General features: G+C 38.4%; 1 long non-coding RNA gene across 1 annotated transcript in view; it reads left to right on the top strand.

Annotated features, from left to right (window-relative positions):
• LOC138405397 (uncharacterized) overlaps positions 1–22,191 on the top strand; it is a 41,865-nt gene extending 19,674 nt beyond the window's left edge. Inside the window, exon 3 of the long non-coding RNA XR_011239141.1 lies at positions 20,997–22,191. This is a non-coding gene — a long non-coding RNA (uncharacterized lncRNA). The remainder of the gene's footprint in view (positions 1–20,996) is intronic.
• The last annotated feature ends 1,039 nt before the right edge of the window (positions 22,192–23,230 follow it).

Genomic DNA, 23,230 nt, shown 5'->3' with positions numbered 1-23,230 from the left:
CAGTCACGAGACGGCTGAAAAGTGTACACAACAAATATGGGGCTGTGTTTCCATTACGCTCTTTTGTTTAGTGTCTCTGCCAAAGTGTCACTTTTCTATTCTTTTATTCAAAAGGAGGTAACAGAGGCCATTGTTGGTACTTTGTGGTAGTAATTTTCTACAAATGAATTCATTGTAAAATGTTAATATCAATTTACCTGACAGGCATAATTGAGCCATTACAGTTGTAAAACCTTCATATTAATATTGCATGTGGAATATTAAGAATTCAGGCTCATGTTGCCTGCCAGTCCTGTAGATTTGTCTTTTCTCTTTTTTTCTGCAGCTTTGCCTTGAAAATGGTAGAATGAGACAGAGAAGGGTGAATTGATCATTTATATCGACATTCATAATTATTTTCTATAATTATATTTTCACACTAAGAGAGAGAGCGTTAGTTCACTCACTCATATGCATACCATAGCTCTCATAGCATCTAATCCTATTTTGGAATGTGGGGCACTTATGTTTAGATTTTCTTTTGCGCTATAGCTTTATGTTGTGTTTTAACCCTATCACTAAATAAGCAGAATTACAATAGTTGTACAATGAGGAATAGCTAATAACTACAACAGTAATACTACTACTACTACTACTACTACTACTACTACTATTACTACTAATAATGGTAATATAGTAGACATTTTGTGGTTTCTGTATAGTTTTGGCTGCTGACTTTTTAGCTACAAACAAAGCTAATTTTGAGGGTTGAGTTTGATAAAGAGCATTATATTGAAGTGTTAACCGAAACTGTGCACTTGCTCACTGCAAAGCTAGATACTAGTTTTCTGTGCTTCTTGAAAAAGCTGCTGCTACAGCTGAAAACTACAGAGTGGGTCATTATTATTAATTCATTTCTTACATTGTTTTCATATTGTCATTTGGTTCATTTATTTTTTCAAAGCTATAATATATTTTAAAGAAAAGGTAGAATCCTTCCTTTTCTAAGGTATCCTCAATTGTCTACAGATGGTTTAACTCTGAAACATATGTATACTAGGCTAAATTGAATTATTAGCTCTGCCAGGCAGCATGTTTTTACTTGAAATGTAATTGGTACTATGGAAGAAATATTTACAGTGTCCTCCTCAACTACAATTAAGTAACAGTGGTGACACCTAACCTTCTGATTAACTAAAACAAAGATATTGTCAGGTTTTCTTTTAAACCTGAAAAGTGGAAAAAAAAGAAATGTTATAATTGAACACAGATCAATTTGACCTAACTGAACTATGACACACAAATACTACAAAATGCCAAATGCAGCATGAATGTGTTCACTTGTTAATACTACATATATTGGGGTGTGGAACTTTACAGTTGAACTCACTGCACATAGACACACAAGACAAGTTAATGCTATGTGGTATATTCAATGTTATATATTGTTAGGATTACACAGCGCGTTGTGTGTTACATGAAATTTACTGTGACCAAACAAAAGCTCCAACCTGTCAGATTTGCTCACAGCCCTCTCTATTGTAACAGTTGTAACAGATAGAATATCAGTGTCGTAGATGTAGACTTCAACAGCATCATATCCCATCAGCCTGCAGGTGGTTCAGTTTGTCGATGGGAGGAAATGGGATCTTTACACCCAATTTGAGGTGAAGTGACTCAGAGTTTACATGTAGGATATCCCGTGACCCTGGAGTAATGACTTCCAGACTGCAGGTGGTCCTGCTCTTGTGTGGCAGTGATAGGACTCCATAAACAGACTTAATCACATTCCTCCAGCACTCTCTGTATCTATCTCCCCCTCCTCCCCCCTTTGGCAAATGCTTGGTCGCTCATTTTTGTACATCTTACACTCAATATCTTTTGACTTTCTGTGGCTCACTATGTCAAATTTAAGAATCGTCTTCAATAATATTCCCACCTGTACACACATACTACTGATAGACTACTGATGTCTTTGCCCCACATACGCACAGTTGTCAACTCTCACAAACACATACTTTACTTTCTTGTGGCTTACGTCTCCTGCCACATACCTCTACACACATATGACAGAGTAGACTTACAGTAGTTTACTCTGTCATATGTTTGCCATGTGTAGAAAGTTTAGCTGGCTGCCGGGGGTTGTGGTAACTTTGACCCAGTCTTTCGGAGGGAAATCATGGTGAGCAGTGTGAGTTGTCAAAGAAAACAGCTGTTCACGCATCCTTTCTCTTTTTAATGACACTTCCGTGGCATCCTGAAGGTCCTCTAGGGTTGGAATACAACAGCCACTCCTCCAAATACAAATGCGGTTTCTGTTTAATTGTTTTCAGATTTTTTTTTTCCTTTGCCCCCCACCCATTGAAGCCTTTTCCAGGTCTTAATCACAGAGTGGTTTTAGAGGGCTATGTCAGAGTCAAAACTCCATGAACAGAAGTGGTTCTTCCAGCCTTGTGCTGATTCCAGCAGGCAGCATGTTGCCCAAATGGAAGTTTCTTGTGGAACACAATACAATACTCATTAAGACAGATTGATATGTGGACTTTTTAAAGTGTAGAGCAGCCTTCCTGAGCAACTCTGCCATCTTTTCACTTGTATCCATAAATGCACATACTCTGGGTGTCTAATCCAACCACATCATTATCAGTAACATTATCTCAGAAAAAACTACAATTAACAATTAATACTATTAAATAGTATAATTCTCATCTGTATATTATCTTTTTAAATCTACCAACATTTACATTTTGCAGCTCACTAGTTAATTAAGCAGGATTTATTCTTCTTATTCTTACTCTTATTCAGTTCTGTGAAGTGCATTTTACTGTTCAGGTATCTCATGCCTGCCACAGTCTATTTTGTCCCACACTTGAATGAGGCATATTATTTCTTACACTTTTCATAAGAGCCAAAACATTTTTAAAACATTTTTTAACAACGTTTTATGCCATTGTTTTGTTTTTGCATTAATTGCCCTGTCTGTCTGACTGACCACCAGGAGTACTTGGAGAAATCCTGCTGTATTTGAGCACCATCTGAAAATCCACAACGTTGTAACAGACAGAATTTGGCATAACATTGTCCCTTTTTGTGTACCTGTCAACCCTAGCACCCTCCACTTCAGTGGCTACAACTGCAGATCGAAACTAATTCTGTTGGAAACACTGTTGTTGTTCATGTAAGATGAAGCTTTGAGTACAAAAGGCAAGACTAGTTCTTTCCTACATAAACAAACAGAACTAAAGGAGAAAACTACTCTTTGTTGAAAAGTCCAACAAGTCACTCTAAACATCCTTAATGTGAATCTGTGTTAGCAGTGAAACAAAATGATATCACCCTTAAGATGTTAAGGAGTGGAGCGTAACGCTGGACCCCGTCCTGCCTGGACAGCAGAGCGTCTTGTCCCTGTTTGGGATGTTGTTGATGTAGGGGAGTGGAGCTGTTGAGGCACGGATGAGAGAGATTATCATTGGCTAGGGGGGCGGCGTGGGCAGTAGGAACCTATGAAACCTGCCACCCAGGCCCTAATTGGAGGTCATTAATCATGTAAGGCTGTCCTGCAGTGAACAGTCCTGTGATTCTCTTTGCCGTTTGACCATCATGTAGTGGTCTTCTGTGTAGAAGCCAGCTCCAAGTCATGATGGGAAGAGTTTAGTTATGCTCAAGCTGTATCATTAGTAGCATTTGTAACAGTAAAGTAATTGTAGTAATTGTTGAAACCATTAGGGGTGGGACAAATTTTTTAATTGCCACGCTGATTCTTGAATCAATATTTAATTAATTGTTAACCCTGGCCCAGTGTAATAACAGCCAGCAGCTAAAAGCAGTAAAACTTGGGCAATTAGCTCAAGATGGATAATAACTCTGAGACTGCACACCCCCGGGGTTCATTCGAGTCAACAGTGTGGGTGTGGTTGCAATAAATACAACTCTATATGTTTTTACTTTATTACAACAGTGCTTAATTTTACACAAAGGTAGGTGACTTATGTGGGCTTATGGCCTATTGACCTGTTAAGTGGTGATCATAATGACAGATTTTTCATTAGCACGGCTTTAAGACAGAGCAAAGGTGCAGCTAAAATAAAACTCAAAAACACTATTGACATGCAATGTGCGTTAACTGTAGAAATATGACTCATGAGTTACGACACATAGTCTACGGAAGTATATGATTCAACTTTCCCCATAGTCTGCTGTTAAAAAAGTAAGCCATAGAAACTAACTGTGCATTCTTATGTAGATATATTTTATATACTTATTGTACTGTAAGTATAATTTATCGCCTGTAGATTACACCTGACAAAACAAGTTGTATGAAACGATTTTCTTTTTTTCTTTTTCTTTACCTCCTTTAGGTTATGTTTTCATCTGTGTTTGTTTCTCTGGTAGTGCATGACCCAAGGACGAAGTTTAAACATTTTTTGCTACAGATCTGGATAAACGGGTGGATCCAGGATTTGTTTTCACTTTCTGTGACATGGCTGTTAGTGCTCTCTGAGTGCCTTTCTAGTTTTAACTATTTTTGATTTGGACTATGCTCAAGTATTATCAGTATATAAGATGATCAGTCCACTACTTGTGTGCAGACAAAAGGGTATTGAACAAAAATGACTGACTTTTTAAGAAGAGGATTCAGAGAAACTGTCAGATGGCTAATTATTTATACGACCGTGGTGATTAGTCATACAGTAGGTCAGAGAACTATGACAACACAGTGTGATATCCAATGATGACGGTATAGCAAATATAGAATGTATATGTTAACAGTGAGCTCACAGGTTTATCTGTGACAACAAGGAGAAGTTGGGTTTTTACAACGCTGCAGACACACTTTAGTAATCTATCTTTTGTCTATGACATGAAATTATTCTGACTCCGCAAACAAGGTTTTAACTCACTGATATGAATTAGGACTGGAAGTATATCTAAGAGCTGGAAATCATGAACTCCTTCCAACAGCTATTGATTCTAGCAGCAGAAAATCCATAGTAGCTGATTTGTGAACCATTAAGTTTTGAACCCAAAGCTCATAATGTTCATATTCACAGCTTCACTCTGTGCTGATGAGGGTGAGGCTGGGATAAAGAGGCAGGGGGTTAGGGCATTAGATGCTGAGGGGTTAGAGGCAGGCTGTTAGAGAATGAGGGAAAAGCGTTGGAGGGATTGAAGATCATTAAACAAATCAATTCAACTCTATCTGGAAGATTGCCCACAGTGTGCAATAAAACAATGAGGGAAGTGCACAAGGGGAGTAATTTGTTATTATCATATTTACAAGTCTAATTTACCTTTTGGTCTATTGACCCAATGCAAAAGAGCCAGGAGTTTTTATCATCTCTCAACTACAGGCCTCATTTTATACAAGACATTAAGTAGAACCAGCACTGTCAGAGCCCTGTTTATGTTGCAGCAATATTTTATGAAGAACAAATGCTACAATAATAGAAACCCTAAACATAGTACATATAGTCTTGTGTTGTCTATTTTGTCATAAGGAAGCATATTTTCAGAAATATTTAGGTTATACTGTATGTCATGTCTTATTGCAACATTTTGCTTATCATCAGGTTTTACCCTGAGTAAAGATGTACAGATATTATTTTCCTCTTCTGAAACTGATTCTGATACATGGACTTTACATATCGCCCAATACCAACTACTGATCTGATACCGGTGCATTAGAAAAAAACAACAACTTAGATAATGTATTTTAACAGTTTTATGCTACTAACCCCTTAAATATTCAGTGTATAGAATTTAGTGACATCTAGTGGTGAAGTTGCATGTTGCAGCTGAATACCCCTCACGAAAAATGAAAGAGAACCTTTGGTAACCTTTTGTTGTCATTGAAAACTCAAAAGATGTTTAGTTCGTCCAGTTTGGGCTACTGGAAAAACATGGCGGCCTCCATAGAGAGAACCCCCTCCTGATGTAAATATAAAAGGGCAACTCTAGGGTAAAGAAAACAGACATTTGTACAAGTTAGATGAAACACACAAGTGAAAACATTACGAGCATTACTTTATATTCAATTTCTGCCAATAGATCCCTTTCATCTTAATCTCACACACTGGACCTTTCATGGAAGTAATGATTGCTATCATTTTTGTATGTCCTATTGCTAATGTTGTTATTGACAACACACTTGCACATGGTACAGGCATCCATTTTATTTATGGGACCAGCATGAAATATTGCCAAAAACTTCAGAACAAGAAATGTCTTCTTCTTTGCCTCTCTATAAATGGTACTGGCCAGTAGCCTTACAACAAAACTACGTTTTAGGGCAGCAAAGAAAAAGTGATTGCAGGAAAAGAAAATAACAGTTTAATCCGGGTGAAACTAATATGCTTTAAAGACATATCGGATTGGTACATTGATTTTCGTACTTGATGCCTGACCTGGCATTTCTGCTACATTGGAGGCATTTCTTAGGCTGGTATCGGTATCTGAGGCATTTGTCCAACATTGAGTGATGAAATAAAAGTTTGTTGACAACCGAAATTAAACTTTAAGCTCAAATAACTCCATAGGTCTTCTTTATCTGTGTGTTGTGGTTTTTTCTTGTTACCTCTGTAGAATCTGCAAACATTGTGGTTTTGAATAGCAAAACTGTTAATATTGAGATATATTTTATAGCTACATAACACCTGCCTTGTTCCCTCTCCTTCTAGTCAGCCAGAGGTCACTTCACACAGCTGCCTTATTGATACTCTGTCGCTATCTGTATGTAGTTGCCATTAGACTGTGAACATTAAAGATTTTTATGGATTCATAACATTTTCTACTGGGTCCCTAAGATTTTTCCATATGCTGGGCAGCTTTCATGCAAGCTGAACATTAAACTGCCAGAAAGGGAAAAAAATGAAGTGAAATTAAATGATAATTAGCGATTTCTAAAATAAGGACCCACGACGCCAGAGGTGTCAAAAAAGTCATGAAGAGACATTAATCATAGCCTGCCTCACACATTCGCAGGTACACATATGCCCCTCTCTTAACCGTCACCTTAACACCATGTGCATGTACAAACTGTGGCGTGCCTCTGGGGAAACACTAATGTGTTTTTCATACACATTTTGATTTCATCTCACTGCGAGCTGCAAATGAAAATTCTGTCTGACTCACAGAAAGCCATTGAGATCTGCTGGATGTCGTCCATCTGTCCGCAGTAATTGAACCTTTTTTTGGGAGGGGGGCACTCCAAATGTGGTCATGCAACAGTTGAGCCATTTACTGCACAGGCACCTTTTAGAAAGCCATCTCTGTTCTCAGGACTGTATTGTTTAAATAAGTTCGATATAATTGTGGTTTATTATTCAGAGATTAAAACCTTATTTTCTTCACTTGGAATTATTGTCAGATGCATTTCTGGTCACTTCATAGATAAAATACTTACTTCTGTTATATTGCAAGCAAAATAAAATCAACAATGATTGGTTAGGGTTTTACATGGATTTTAGAGCTAATGGTCTGTGCTGTGTAGTTTTCCTGAACAAAGAAAGAATAAACTTATATTGAGTATTACTTTTTAATCTGATTGCAAAACTTTACATTGTGAAGTGAACCAGTAAAATTACAACTTCCTGCTATGCAGATCAACTAAAAACAGCTAGGGTTGGTAATCCTGGAAAAGCTAGCAAGAGCAGGCTACTGCAACTGGTACAACTTATCAGTGACTCCCTTGCTAACATCTGGCTATCGTGCCCGCTGTGTATGTCTGCCTAACGGAAGAGTCTAGTCATGTGCAGGCAGGTTGGTTAGTTGGGTTGTGTACACCAGCCAATCATTTCATTTGGTCAGTCCATCAGGGGCAGAGACACTTTGATGCTATCAGAACATGAAGAGGATTTCAACAAATGAGATTCATTTTCAGAAACACCTAATCGATCATATCTTCAAAACACAAAATATAATATCAAAGTTGAGTTTACTGGTTTCCAGCTAGCACCAACATACCCTGTGGTCTATGGCACGTCTATAACCATAATAACAATGATATTGTCCGATTGTAATCATTGCTGGGATAATCATTAGCTTTGTTTTGCAAGGAGAAATGATAAGTAGGCGGGAAGCTGTGGCTGAGGGGTAGACGATGGTCCTCCAACCACGTCGGCAGTTCGATCCCAGTCTTCCCTATCGGCGTGCCAAAGAGACCTTGGGCAAGATCTATTGCCCCTCCTAGAAAAAAAAGTGCTGCTAATAGATGCACTGTATGAATGTGTGTGTGAATGGGTGAATAGCAAACTGTAATGTAAAGCACTTTGAGTGGTCATCAAGACTAGAAATGCACTTTATAAATAAAAATACATTTACCAAGTAACAAACCGCCAAGAAAACGTTCTGCCTCAGCCTTGAGTCATATCAATGCACACCACTGCTGCGGTTGCCAGATATTGCACAATTGGAAACATCCCTTCAGAAATCTTGAGAAGCAGCCTGATCTGCAGGATATTTTCCCAGCTCCCTTCAAGATGTGTTGAGTGGCGTCCTAATCAAAAATCAATGTTCCCACTTGAGTAGGGCCGCAAGGCTTCTGTAGCGGGTTATGTAATCTGATAATATCAATCATAACTGTGTTAGAGGCAATCCATCTGACTTTCACAGGACTGGGGTCAGTGAGTATAGGGTTGGGGGGGCAGGGTGAGGGAGACCTGGCCTCCCATGCCATCAATTACCACTTATTATGGTGGGGCTCACTCTGCCAGAGATCTGTGTGGCCCCTCTACCATAAATAATATTAACAGGACCAAGCTCATCAATCAATAGCAGCACAGTTGTATTGCTCCAGCCTAAATGGCGGCTTCCATGGCTCTCCAGCCTCGATCAATGACCATGGCTCCTCCAGACTTGCGCATAAGGGGTAAATCTAGCTCTGCTTGAGCCCTGGGGTCTTCAGCCCTCTCCTGCTACTCCAGTGTTCTTTATCCCCCCCCCCCCCCCTTTCTGTCTATGTCTCACTATGCCAAACACCAAACCAACACTACCATCTGAAGCTGCTACTAACTGCTGGTGCTGCAGTCTCTGCCAGGCTCAGGCAGGCTGGCTTGTTAACAGTATGAAGCACACATGGAGGAAGTGTCAGAAAAGTGTCTGAAAGAGTGATTATGTAGAATTAATGAGTCACTTAATGATTCCCTTCCCTCCACCTTCTACCTCCTTCCACTTTTCTGTGCGATTTCCTGCTGGGACGTGGTGTGAAGAAGAGCGTTTTAAGCACTTCGTTGTTGCCAATAGTAGCAGGAGAGTACAGGGTCAGAGTGGTGCAAAGTTACATTTCACTGTTTTTGAAGCAGCTGTCACATATAAAGCCATGTGATTCCTTTTTTTTGACACCATGTTCACCTTAAATACACATTTATGGGTTGTTTCTCAAGCTACAAGCAGGAGGTCGCGATGGGCCACAGTGGTTCCGTTGGGTAACGTGGTGTTCAGGGGTATAATTATGGAAGCAAATAATTAGTCAGTCGACTGCAAAGCAAGATTAATTATACTCATCATCTGCCTGTGACCTTAGCTCTCGCGAATCATTCCCTGCTTGACCAGCCCGGCCATAAGCGAGTCATTCACTCAGGGACTGAGCACCACATGCCCAGCAACCAGTGAGAGAGTAAGTGGCTTAGACAACCTTTGCCTTGTGACTGTTATTTCGGTGGTTACAGCGTTCGTCGGTTTGAAATATGAAATTGCTTCCCTTGAGCCACAGCTGTGAGTGAACGTTTGTCAGACAGAAAAACTATATGTGCTGAATTATTAAATGCTGTACAAGTGTAATTGAAAATTTGAGTGTATTGGATCTGACTTTTTTAATCTTTGACCAGAAACAATAACAGCTACAAACCGTACAACAGACAAGGTTAAATATTTCATTGAGAGCTATTTCACTGCAGTCTTTGCTTGGTACTTGGCATTTCAAGAGCTGACATTTTTCTGTTACAGTTTTCCTACTACATACATATAATGGATCATTTCTGCCATACTGCAAAACTCAAAGTCGATCAGCAAAACATTATTGTACCTACTTTATCGTATTACAAAGATTTTTTTTTTTTATGTTCCTCCTTCCTGTTTTAACAGGAACCATACTGCTGGACCATAACTGCTGCTGAGGGAGACTTTATTTTATTTATTTAGAATCTTTATTTCATTACTATTTTTTTTATTGTTGCTTCTTATTAATTGCTGCTAATTTTCCATGATGGATTACTACTAAAATAATCGGACAAACATTTTTATCTGTGGTCATCACTATTGTCTTATCGTGCAATTTCATCTTGGGAATACAAAAAGATTTTGATAAATTTAGCTCAACTACAGTTAAAAAGTTATGTAGTGAAAAATAAAGCTCTACGGTAAGCCTCTCTGTGTTTTGGCTTACACTGTATTCCTGTGCCTTCACCAGAGAAAATCAGTCTAACCTCAGACTCAGTGACTTCAAATGCTGGCCTTACACTGACCTGCAGACTTCAAAGCTTGATCAAGCCTTCCCCAGACAAGGAATTTTGTGGTTCAGACAATTTGTTAAACAGGAGTGCGGTTTAGTGTGATTTGGAAGTGAAAGGTTGTTTCAGTAGTCCTGGCTAACCCAGAGCTCAGACACTCAGGACCTGAGAGAAGCACTGGTGATCCACCACCACCATGACAGAATAAAATTTCAAAAAAGTAAGGTCAGCTTGGCTCATTACAACAGACTCTTTTTTTCAAAAGAAAGACAAGTTCATTATAACCGTATTTGAAATTGTGTTTGTTACATTAGCTTTAATATGATGCTTTTCTAAAGCAGGTGTTTGGATATCACTTAAAGAGCTTTGTTTATGACCCAAAGTTATGACCCAAAGTTTTGATTATTTTTCTCAAAATGTGTTTTGTGTACCAATAAGAATTTATAGACAAATGTGAATTTGTCATGGAAAATTCTCCCCAGAAAATGTCTTTGTATTAAACAAGGATATTGAAAAACAAATTGATTAAAATGGAAAATGTTAAAACAATTGTGCCTCATTCCTTTTTTCTGGCATAACAACGTATCTGGGAAATGACAATGCTAATGGGCCTTTTGTGGCCTACATTAATTTTTCCTTTGTTTAAAATAAGTTTTAAAAAAAACCATACAATTTTTACTGCAAAAAACAATAAGTCTTCAGGTTACACACTGTAGACAGTGCAGTTGGCATAAAGTCAGAAAAGGGGGGGTGGTGGCGGGGGAGGGAGGATCTTGAGGCATTGTGCCAGCACTTGAACAACTAAAATCCATTGCTGGATTCACAGAAAGATGTACTCCTCCTTCATAGTATGACACTGAGTCTCATCTTAATACCCTGTGTCTGAAATGTATCAGACTGGGAGGCAGACGTTTTACAAACACTTGGTTTGTTTTGATCAAGGCCAAGAAAAAGTTGCCCCCAGAAAATATCTTGCAAATTAAGCTAAACCAAATTTCCACAGAAGCTCTTTTCATGGTAAATTAGATTATTTTATTTGAAATCATTCCACAAGATTTCTTGTTGCAGGCAGTAAAAAATGCATATGCTCTGTTTTCAAGACATTTCATTTTAATCATTTTCAGAGGAGGAAAAGTACAAACCACTCCCCTGATGAGTATGTACAGTTTGACATAAGCACTGTATTTACCTCCAGTAATTGTCACAGTTGGTTGCAACCTGTCAAGTTAAGATGTATGAGCGGGTGTGTAAAGCGGACATAATTTCATGGTAAAGATGGGAAATGTTATTGCTGTTTGATTATTGAACCTTTTGGGGCAACTACAAAAGTCCTTACTCTGGATTCGCACTCAGGTTTAACCCAATTATTTATGTATTCACCAGAGTGATGTTTTGAATTCTGCCTCCCCTTTTAAACACTGTAAACAAAGGCTATCAATCATAACCCCTGACAGCTGTAATTGCTACCAGAGATGGCAAGTCGTCTTGCTCGCTGCAGCATTAAGACATCGTTCAGTCCCACGGTAGTCTTTGCCAGTCTCATCAAACAACAAAGTATCAAGTTGAAGTGAATTGTATTGTAGTCCATTTCCATTTGTTTAAACTTTTAAACTGTTGTGCTTTTTACTGTTTATTGGAACTGATTTCTTAATTAAGTCAGCCTTTTTGTCTGTTATGGGCAAATTGCGTGTCATCTAGGACTTTATGACCCGATGCATTTGGCTGTCCGCAAAGTAAATCTTTGCCTTCTTTGAGTTCACTGTGGATGAGAACATCGAACAAAATTACTTCACAGTCTCTGCTGCAGCTGCACTGATTTTTCTCAGTACTTCACTTTTTAAAAATTGCAGAGCATCCCCTACTTTTTCTGAAATTAACTTAGTTGTCTCTTTAATGACCCTGCACAATTTTTTTCCCATGACACTTTGGTTTATGCGATGGCTTAAATGTTCTGTATAGATTGAATCATAGATGGTAAGTCATCATGCAGACAGAGTTTACTTTCAAATATCACACTGAAGTAATACCTGTGACATTTTCAGACGATATATTCAGTGGTTAGTCTGTAACCACCCTGTTTTCTCTAGATCAGTTTTTTTCTTTTTTATATTTTATACACACAGAGTCTCTCTTTATCATGTATTGTACAGTGGGAATTGACAGGCTGTGGTGGGAGCTGGGCAGGAAGCAGAGATGGTGTTCACTGACTCCTTTCACATTAATGAATGGAGAGGGATGGATTTTTATGGAGCTGGGTTGTATTGACCTGTGGCTGACATCCACTTCTTAGTTTCATAACATAATCAGCACTTGACACATGATTATAATAACCCAATGCAATTTACTGCATTCTCTGCAAACACATTGATTTTTTTGAACAGCTCCCAGAACCAATTACATTAATATTGCTGCATAATTAGTTTACACATTACTAAATTACTGACAGATTAAAAGTGAAATAGCACAGTTCATACCCTGCCCACATAACTGCCAGAGAGGAAATTAATATGGATTCAAAAGCTCCTCAGAGACACGAGCAGTAAAGGGGGGGGGGCAACAATCTATAAGGCATGCTTGCATAAGGATATCCTCTGCAGGCTTGCCAGGTGTTGGTTTCAGCAGAGGCTTTCAGGACCAGGTAATTAATATGGTCTTTAATGAGATTTGCATATGAATATTGATAGGCCCTGCTCCTGTGGGGAGGGTGACTGTACTGGAAGTTTAGAGCTCTGTGGGTAAGACTACTGAGGCTGCCCATTATTATCAAAACGGCCCATTTTAACCAAACTCACACATAATCTGCTTTTCTTCCATAACCTCTAACTACAGTACTAGTTGTAAACCTTCGCCTACTTCAGAATTATTCCTTGTCATTAGTGAGTCCTCTTCAAACAGTTTCACAATATAGGGCCACTTTTTTATTGTTTACATGCTTGACCTTGTGTGTAGAGCTTTTTCTAAACAGTTAACGGTGTAGAGTGAATTTAGAAAACTGTGTGTTCATCCTACCTGGTTTATCTGCAATAAAGATTTTACAGTTGTTGTTTTTATTATTATTGCGTGTGGCATATATATATAAGTCTGAATGATTAACTAGACCGCTGTTATTTTTTTACTGGTTAGATATCAAGAATTCAGAGGTCAAAACCCAGGTTCACACCTTTTCAAAAAAAAACTCAGTTTGATATAAAACTTTTTGTCAGATTTCGACCACTACTGTGACTTAGCAAGAGACATGTTAATCTGTCAACACACTGCCCCACCCCACTGACTACTACATAGTGCTGGTCGTCTGTTTTTTCAATATTTATTAACGTACCACACCTCCAAATTGCGCCAAACTCTGCACTGCACTTTATTGGGCAATTTACAATACACATGCCAAATGCAAAGGTGAACAGTTCCCAAGATATGTATTCCTCATACAGACAGACAGATGGACAGAAAGACAGACAGACGTTGTGGAATTATCAGGTAGATATATACTTAAACATATACAGTATGGTAAAGAGTCACCTTAAGTAGACTTGAGTGTGATTATTTTTTACACAAGCTGTGCTCGTTTGAAAACTGGTGCATGCTAGAAACTGTCACATATGTCTTTCTGTCCGTCTTTATTGCCCCTCACTTCCAGTCAGGAGGAGCTTTGTTGGCAGATGAGCTGCTCGATGGCACACTAACTTTTCAGCAGAAATGTATTGCTTTGACCTTTGATGTCCACATTGATCCAATGTACTGAGTGGCCATTTCCCAAGAAACAAACATATATAATTGGTATTGGGTTCCAATGGTGCTCTCTCAATGTCTTGGGGATGTTTTGCAGCAATATAAATCAGTTCACACTTATAGACACGATATGGGCGCATTAGTGCTGACTGGTCATTTAGGGATGGCTGAGAGGTAAGAATTCAATAGACCTTGATCAGGCACATCCGATCTATCTTCATCAATCCTCAACTTCTTTGTTCACAAGCTCAGGATGGTAATCAAAATGAATTCATCTTTTAGATTTTTTATTGTGACATTTTGGTTATTTTAGTTTATTCTGTTTTAAAGGTAAGAACACTGAATAAGTGCTTCATGAAAAAAATAAGACATTTAGTCAGCTCATGTTGCCCTTTAGCCCTCACCTCACTTACAACTTGTAATGTACAAAAATGATTCAGTTTGGCATAAGAGAGACTATGAACACATGTTTGAGGGGGAAAAAACTGTTTTCTCATTCCACACACAACAGGTCTGAGAGGTGCTCTTCCCTTTTTTTTAATCCTCAAAGTGTTTTGAGGTGTTACATGTACAGGCAGTGATAAAAGCTTGATTGTTAGATTCAAGCTTTGTTGCTTAAAATATTGAATTCTGCCAGTGAGAGGGTGTGATGCAGAAGCACTGCATGATGGGATTCAGCCACTTCAGGTTTAACATGCATCAGTGCCTCTGAGGCTTTTGTGTATTTACTGTCTCCTAAACTGCCTCTCTACAAACGTCTGTGGTGATGTTGCTGGGTAACTCGTTCGGTGTAGCAAAAAATATTTTTTTCAACATCTCCTCAACTTTGAAAAATACATCACCACTTTCCTTTTTAAGTTATTGATTCTGCTCATTTCCCCAACATCTCCTGATCTCTCTGTTCTTGTTGGTTTTCATATCAGACTTTGAAGTGAGCCGAGTAAAGATCTTAATTCTCCTTGAAGTTCTGTGGCTGTGGTTTTTGACACGTGGGTTTACAATGGAGCACTACAGTTAGATCTCTTCATTGTTGTAGATGCATCTTAGTCCTGAAGGGCTTAGAAAACTACCATAACACATATCTGCAATTTGACCACATCAAGAGCACCAGGGTCTGAGTTACACACAGAAATTGTGCAGAATCTTTTAAAGTCCATTGATGAAGAAAATTCCAGGTTAAAAACTGACTCTCAGAAATAAGTCATAGATCAGATCAGCTTTAGGAAAACACCACATAACCATACGTTTATCAAATAAAGACTTTTCTTGTCTTCCCTCCCTTTTTATTCTATGCCTCTATATGTCATGCCTCTAATGTAGGCGATTCACGGATTAAGTTCATTCAACTTCTTTACACATTTGCACTTATAAATTGAGACAGAAAGTGGCCATGTTTTTATTTTGAACCATGAACCCAGTGTCCAGGCTAACAATGGTTTTATTGGTCAGTGCTGGGGGGAGTGGGTGCTGCTCTTTACCTGTCAACTCGTGGCCCTGTTGTTTACTCAGCTGTAGGGCCTCTGTGTCTAGTGTAAGCGCAAAAGACACAGGTCACTAAATATTTCATTTCCCAAGTAAAACATGGTTCCCCCTCCTTGTCAGCTGAAAAAAAAAAAAGAAACAGATCACAGTGATGAATGTGCAATCAGGCTGATTAACTCGTTATTAGTTGTCCAAGGGATCCACTGAAGGAAATGAGGGCAAGAACGAAAACGTTTGTTTATACTTCTCGTGGTCAGAGTTATGAATGTGATGGGAGGAGGAGGCCTCAGTGAACTTTTACCTCTGCAAATCAGTGGTTTGTGATTTAAAGTTGAATTATGATGCTGACATACAGTGCTCAGTGTGTGGCACTTCTCTATTCAATCATGTTGGTGTCTTCATCTAAAGCACCAGTACAGGAGAATTAATACATATGACCCAGGTGAGTACTGAACCTGGAACACTCACATTGGACCCATCTTTTTGCCAACTTCTCTCCAACTTTCATTTTGTTGACTCCATCTTTTGGCCAGCAGATGGTGCTGCAATCTCTTCACAAAGCGTCTCCAGCACAGCTACACAACATATGCTCCCCTCATCTCCTCCTGCACCCTTTCAATGTGTCCCTGAGTTCAGGCAAATGTTTGTTGAAATAAGTGGAGATTTCCTGGTTTTCTTTAAGTTGGAAAAAAAGAAAAGACCCAAAGTTTCTTTATAGGATGAGCTCGGGGTGTTCTGCAATTACCCTTACTTGTGCTCAAGCTGTTTTTCCCCTCGCTGAGGAGGAACAGACAGTGTTTTCCATTCCAGTTGCCTCTAACAGTCGCAGTGAGGATGCCGGTGGGCTCGGTGTTGGGGGCTTTTACCGCTCGCTGTGGAGCATGCTGGGTAGGATAGCTGGGCCAAATATCACAGCTATAGCAGGAATGGTGGGAGACACTGGACGTAAGTAAGAGCAGCAGTAACATCTTTCTTTGTAAGTGGACTGAGAGGAGAGAGCATGCTGGACTTCTGGTAAAGAGGTAGAATAATTAAGCTTTTAACCATCTGCCAGGGTTTTGTTTATCTTCATGGTATAGTTGAATAAAATATAAATTTGAATTAATTTATTATTCTTTCATGAGAATATGAGTTTTTTTAAATCATTAACAATATCAATATTATTATTAATAGTGAGTCCATGTTTTTTATTGAACACCTGTGACTTGTCAAATGCATAACATTTGCTTTTCACACCATGAGGGGAGGTGTAGGCTGACCTGGAGAAGAGAGTTGTGTGTTCATGTGTATAGAGGGGGAGGCGGAGGGTTGCTGGGGTGTATGGTGAGTTGGGGGGAGTTAGCTGAGGGGGGGGGCTGTAGTGTGTAAGCTATTGAAAGTAAGGAATGTGAGAGAGCATTATTGCCCACACTTCATGTGAATGGAAAGGGGGTTAAAGAAATGACAGCGTACAGTGGGTGGTACGGCCTCAGTACAACCTGGGAGGAAATGGAATGAGAAAGTGCAGTCAGGCAGACCACTCATTCACCATGACAAATGGGAGAGGCCTCGGCCGAGGGGGATACCTGATACCCCACGGTGGGCTGCGTGCACCTGTCTGGGCCTCCGTGTGCACCAAAGTGGAAATAAATCTCAGCTACTTGTAGCGGCACACTTCCACTGATTACAGTTACATATAAATAATGATTTAATTTAATAATAAGCTATTATTTTTCAATAAGGCTAACACTTTGCTCACACAAGAGATGAAACATACAGTTCTGTCAAGGAAAACATGCATTGCATGAATGAGTGCATAACATCTTATTTTTAGCATCATAGCATGTGATGTTTACACTTCCTCACTATTAGCAAACAAATATTTAATTAATTTATATTTTGTCCATCTTAAACAATTAAACGAGAAAAAAAACAAACGTTTTAAGGGATATAACCACACTATGACAAAATACACTCAAACATAATGAAAATTAACAGAATTATTATTATTATTTTTTTTTTTTTTTTTTTTATTGACTTAGAATTCATTACCTAATTATCTTCCAAAGTCTAATGACAGCTTCTATTACCGTTTGAATACAAAAATGGAAAACTTCAGATATTTACAATTTGTCACAATTTATAATTTATTATGATGATGATAGATATGAAATAAAATTAATCAATCGTATGAAATGTCAATGTCCAAAGCATTAATATGCTCACAAAGAGTTAATGACAGTTTCGACAGGCAGTCACAAGCTGCATGTCATGAGGTTTCCATCTAAATTAAGTCATATATCAAATTCCAGTGGCATATTAAATCTTTGGGAACTGTTAGAATTAGACAGAATTAGAGGGGTGCTGCTATAATCCAATTGTGTATGAGAACAGAACAAGAGACATACATAGGAAGCAGAGAAGCAGTCCACTGTTCTCACACGTGGTGTTTCAGAAAGTATACTCCTGTCACTCTCTCCTCGGGCGTCCAGGTAGAATTATTGACCTGCTCCCATGCAGCCATATGAGCTGTGGTCACTCTAACACTGGTCAGTCTGTGGCGTCAGGGGGCAACGTAGCGTGCCATGAAAATATTCAATCTCCTCTCCCATTTCAGTGTTTAGATTGGGTTGTGGAATGACCGCAGCAGACAGACAGCAGTGTAGAGCCTTCTCTGCGCAGAGGAGAAGAATAACAAAGGGTTTTTCCTCCAGCCGAACATGAGCCTACTCCTCTGGTTTTGAGTCCTTTTTATTAGATTTATGCATAATCGCCAAAATATGACCTTTCTTTAAATTGTCATTATTAATATTTACATAGCCTTTGTCACATTTCTATATGCCTCTGTACAGACAGGCACAGGTAAATAATGGCGTACACATTATATTAATACAGAAACTGGAAAACAACAATGTCATTGGTTTTCATTTGGGTGATCTGTCATCACTGGCTAAACAGTATTTTTTGTGAGTTGAAGTGAGTTGTACCATTAATGTAGGGTAAAGCATCAGTTTTGTTACTTGCAGTTAAATAACAGGAAGGAGCTCATGAGCACTGATGATGTTGAATATGAGCTGAGTTTTTATAATGCACTTTAATTTGAAATTTAATATGTGATTAAACAAGTAAATCTACTTTGAGGCCTGTTATTTTTATTTAATTCTATGACTTGTGATAATACTTTCTGTAAATATTGAACCCACATGAAATGGTTGAATACAAATTTACATACATTTTCAGACTGTCTTTTTTCTTTATGATCAAGCTGTTACCACAAACGTTTTCATCTAAAAAAGATACCTCTGTGAGAACAACTTTTTTTTTTTTCACTTCGATGTGAATTGTACATGATTTATTTCCCCCTCTTCTCTGCAGCATAAAAATCCTACAAGTTACGAGTTTGTATCATCTCCTCATGTGTGACTTTTTTCAGTTTGCTTTAGTTTCCCCAACAAGAACAATACATTTTTAGATTGTCTCACATTAGCCTCCAGCATTTGTCACAAGCTTCTTCACTATGGCAGCCCATTGCTCCTTAACATTTGAGAAATGCATTGAGTACACCTTTAATTTGATTCTGTGTTGCACTTCTGTCATTGTGTATTTACGATCAGGCTTCCAGCGAGTGTGTTTGTATTCTTGCACAAAGCTTCTGGGTTAATCTCTTATTAGTCAAGAAGAATCATTCTCACAAACAGTCTTGTTTCAGGGATCTAAGTTCTAAATAAAGTGCATCAAGTGTTAGTGGATTACGATGCATCACTTAAAGAGTCACAATTGAAAAGAGGTATTAACATAAAGTCGCATGCTTGAAAATTGTTCCCTGAAGATCTCAACTCAGAGAACATGTTGAAAAAATCCAAAGGTGTACATGCATAAAATGTATTAAAGCATCATGATAGCCTTTACATAGTTAGTCATTAGGTTAAGAGCTTTAATGACATCGTAATTAGAAATCCACATGGTGGTTTACGTGATTCATTTGAACATTGTGCAGCCCTCACTTTGCGTTCTGTAAGTCACTGGCACAGCTCCTGTGTACAGATATGCACTGCATCCTTGTACTTCACTGTATGCGTTACTGTTATTTCATGTGTGTTGTGGTTTGACTCATTCAGTCACTGTATTTATGTCATACTAAACTGCATTTATCAGGGAGCAGTGGGCAGCTGTTGCGTTAATGCCCAGCAGAGTAAACAATATGTTTTGAATTAAGATTTGACCTTGGAATAAGCTTTATCTTATTTATAAATCATAGTGAGTTAAATATGCTTTGTAAGTAGATTAGTTCATCTGGACCCCCTCCCCCTCCCTGTAGGCTCAGTCTTTTAGCAATGAGGGCATAGAGATGTAATCCAGATTCATAATCCAATGATTCTTACAAGCTGTTTTGTGTTGTTAAATACTGCGTATTTGTGTTTGATTTGATATCGTTCTAATCTCCCTTAAACTGCCAGTTGCTGTCTGGCTCATCTTGTTTATCGCTTGCTCTCTACTGTTGACTGAAAATGATGAGCAGTGGACCTTTTAGATGGTCCTAAACTGTTAATTCTGCGAAGTGGAATATTGAAAATTATACTAAATTAATTTTCACACATTTTCTTTTTTTATTTGTTATTTTGTATTGTTTTTGTATTTTGCTCGCACCTCTGATCATGCTTGATCCTCTTCTTAATTTCATATGTAGACATTCTATTACTAAAAACTTCAGGATGCATGGTGTGTGTGTGTGTGTGTGTGTGTGTGTGTGTGTGTGTGTGTGTGTGTGTGTGTGTGTGTGTGTGTGTCAAGATTTTAAGCCAGTATTTGTAATTTCACAATCTTTCTAGAAACAATAGTTATTATGGGTCAACCACATACCTTAATGTTTATGTGTGTGTGTGCTTCACATATCAGAAGCAAAGCTCAGTAAAAGCTTTAGACTGAAACCTTTTTCATTCAGTCCAGTCCAACAGGTGGTTGAGAGTTTTGTCTGTAAGAGGTGTTCACTGTCATTAGTCATTTGAAGTAATTGAGGTCTTATACGTCTGATTAATATCGGTGCTATTTTTATTTGGTGGATTCTTTCTGCAGAGGATTTTCTTCAGCGCTCCAACTCGCATGTCCAATATTATTAGTTCCTATGAGTTCAGCCTGTGCAAATCTGTTAATGCATAAGACCATAAGAGCTTCTTATGTTCCAAGCCAGGTCAGAGTGAAGACACATCAGATTAATATTTGATCATGCAGAAGGGCCCTTAATCAGATTTGCTTATTCCCTTAGCTGAGTGCTCTGCGGCAATTATCATAATTGTTGCGCTAAACATGCTTGTCTTTACGGCTGGCGGCGGGACGTGAGTGTGTGTCGTGAGAGGGGGATTCTAACACCAAACCCAATTAATGCAGGATGGATGGCTGGGCCTGCTGAGGGAGAAGGAGGATATAGGCAAGAGGAAGGGGAGGGATGCTCGTCCAGCCACTGACACAGCCCAGGGCACACTCAACTCCAGCCACCTGGAGCTTCTCAGGACAGCCCCCCCACCACCACCTTCAGCCCCCAGCTCCGGCTGATAGGAGGGGAATGAGAGCTGCAGCAGGAAAATGACGATTTCAGCCAACGGGTGTCTATTCAATATCACAGTTCCTAGATTTTCTTGGCTGGTACATACAAGGTTCTCTCACATTCTCCTTCGCTCTCTGACAGATAGAGAAAATACAAATGTGTGCTTCTAACTGATGCTGAAAGTGTGTAAAATACTGTAATTCTCATCCTGATTAGTCTGTTTTTTTTTTTTTCAATCAATCTGATAATGTCCGCCTTTTTTATTTCATTAGGGTTTAACTTGTATTTAAGGAAAATTCCAGTTTTCATTTGTAGCTATTCCTTAGGACCCTGAAGAGACTTTCTCTAAATAGAAACTATTTGAATGAGTTTATGTAGGCATAGGTTTAAAGAATGAAATAATGATAGGGAAATGTCATGAAAAACATTAACATTAAGGTCTGTGGATGACCCTAAACTTTTGTGTCTGGAAAGAAAAAAAGTAATTTTGAAAAATTGGTTTAAAATCTTGGAATACTCCAACACACACATACACACACCCATTTAAAATCACTTTTGAGGGATTGTATTTTATCCCATAATGAGATATTTTGAATAAAAATTGTTAGAATTATCATTGTTGGTTACATAAAATAATTTGGAATCAGTTTTTCTTTTATTCATATAACCAACTCAATTTCATCTTTTACAGGATAGTATTTATAAAGGAAAGAAAGAAGATTTGACTTAACAGACCCGCTTTATTAACAACGAGTCACCGGTTCTCACAATTTTGACAAAATAGATTCTATATATAGAAGAAAATACACTAAATAAATTAATCTTCAACAAAGTGAATCATCATCAACACTTTCTTGTATGATATGGACAGTCTGTGATATTAATAACCAATCAAATAATTCTGGGATTACATGAAGGTAAGAGGATAATAATATCCCACAGTTTCTGCACCGCATTGTTTCTTTCTGAAAACATTTTGCATGGAAACATTTGAGACTTGAATCTTGTAAACATGTCAAACCAATGAAATAAAACTACCACAGCAAAACACTCGTCTGTGTCATTTTGATTGCTCTCTGATGAAAATGCTGTGAGCTCACCAGTTTGTCATAAGGGTGTCTATTAAACAAATGAGCCGGTGGACCAGTTGTGTCTGTATGGAAGTCATCTATCCTGCTGGAGGCATGGCACTGCGCACAGAAACACTAGGAGAGACGGTTGGCCATTAATCTAGTGTTGACTGGCTGGAAATTGCATCTTTGTAATGAGTATTAGGTGTGCATCTACATGAATTAAAGCTGAATGAGCCTCTGATTGATCACCTCCTCCCAAATGATGCTCCTTCCATGATCATTATTGTTTAAAAGTGACTAAATCATATCGGCATGATTAACAGTCTCAACTTGAAGGGAAGATAAAATAAAGTGAAGATGTCTGGAAATTGTGCTTCTATCCCCAAATTTTGTTTCTATTGTTGTGCACGTTTTTTGTTGAGGTTGTGGATTTATGCTGAAAGAGGACTTTTATTTTGAATCAGTCAATTTAATAACAAAGTACAGTAGAAATGAATGCACAGTAATTATTTGTAGAATTTAACAGCACACAAGGACAAAGACATTATGTGATGAAAAGGAAGAAATGAGAAAAATATTCTATGTATTTCAGCAACTCGAGCTATAGTTAAGGGACAGTCATAAAAAAATGTCAATATTGATTACGTGTTAAAACATGGGTTTTGGTTTATTTCCGTCTTAAATCCATTCACACGTACAAAAATGAAACAACAGAACAGTAACACAGGACTCATTTGCAACCCTGCTTCTATAAGTGATGTACATGTAACAACCTCATATCCCCTTCAGATGCCACACGCTCTGATGAGCTGAGAATTTTCTTTGAACGGCCTGGCCACATGAAACGTCTGTCAGAGTAAACACAGTGCTGAGGCAGTGTTTGAAGTTGAGGCCAACAAGTGCAGGTGATTTTACAGGCATTGTGGCATTTATTTGGTCTAAGCTATAAGTCTGGAGTCGCCAACATCCCAGTCAGGTATTTACTTCTTAAAGTATATTCCACT

This window comes from Paralichthys olivaceus, chromosome 1, assembly GCF_024713975.1.
Source record: "Paralichthys olivaceus isolate ysfri-2021 chromosome 1, ASM2471397v2, whole genome shotgun sequence".
In the NCBI taxonomy this organism is placed as follows: domain Eukaryota; kingdom Metazoa; phylum Chordata; class Actinopteri; order Pleuronectiformes; family Paralichthyidae; genus Paralichthys; species Paralichthys olivaceus.
Note: the sequence above shows the minus strand (reverse complement) of the source record. Positions and strands in the feature narration are given on the sequence as shown.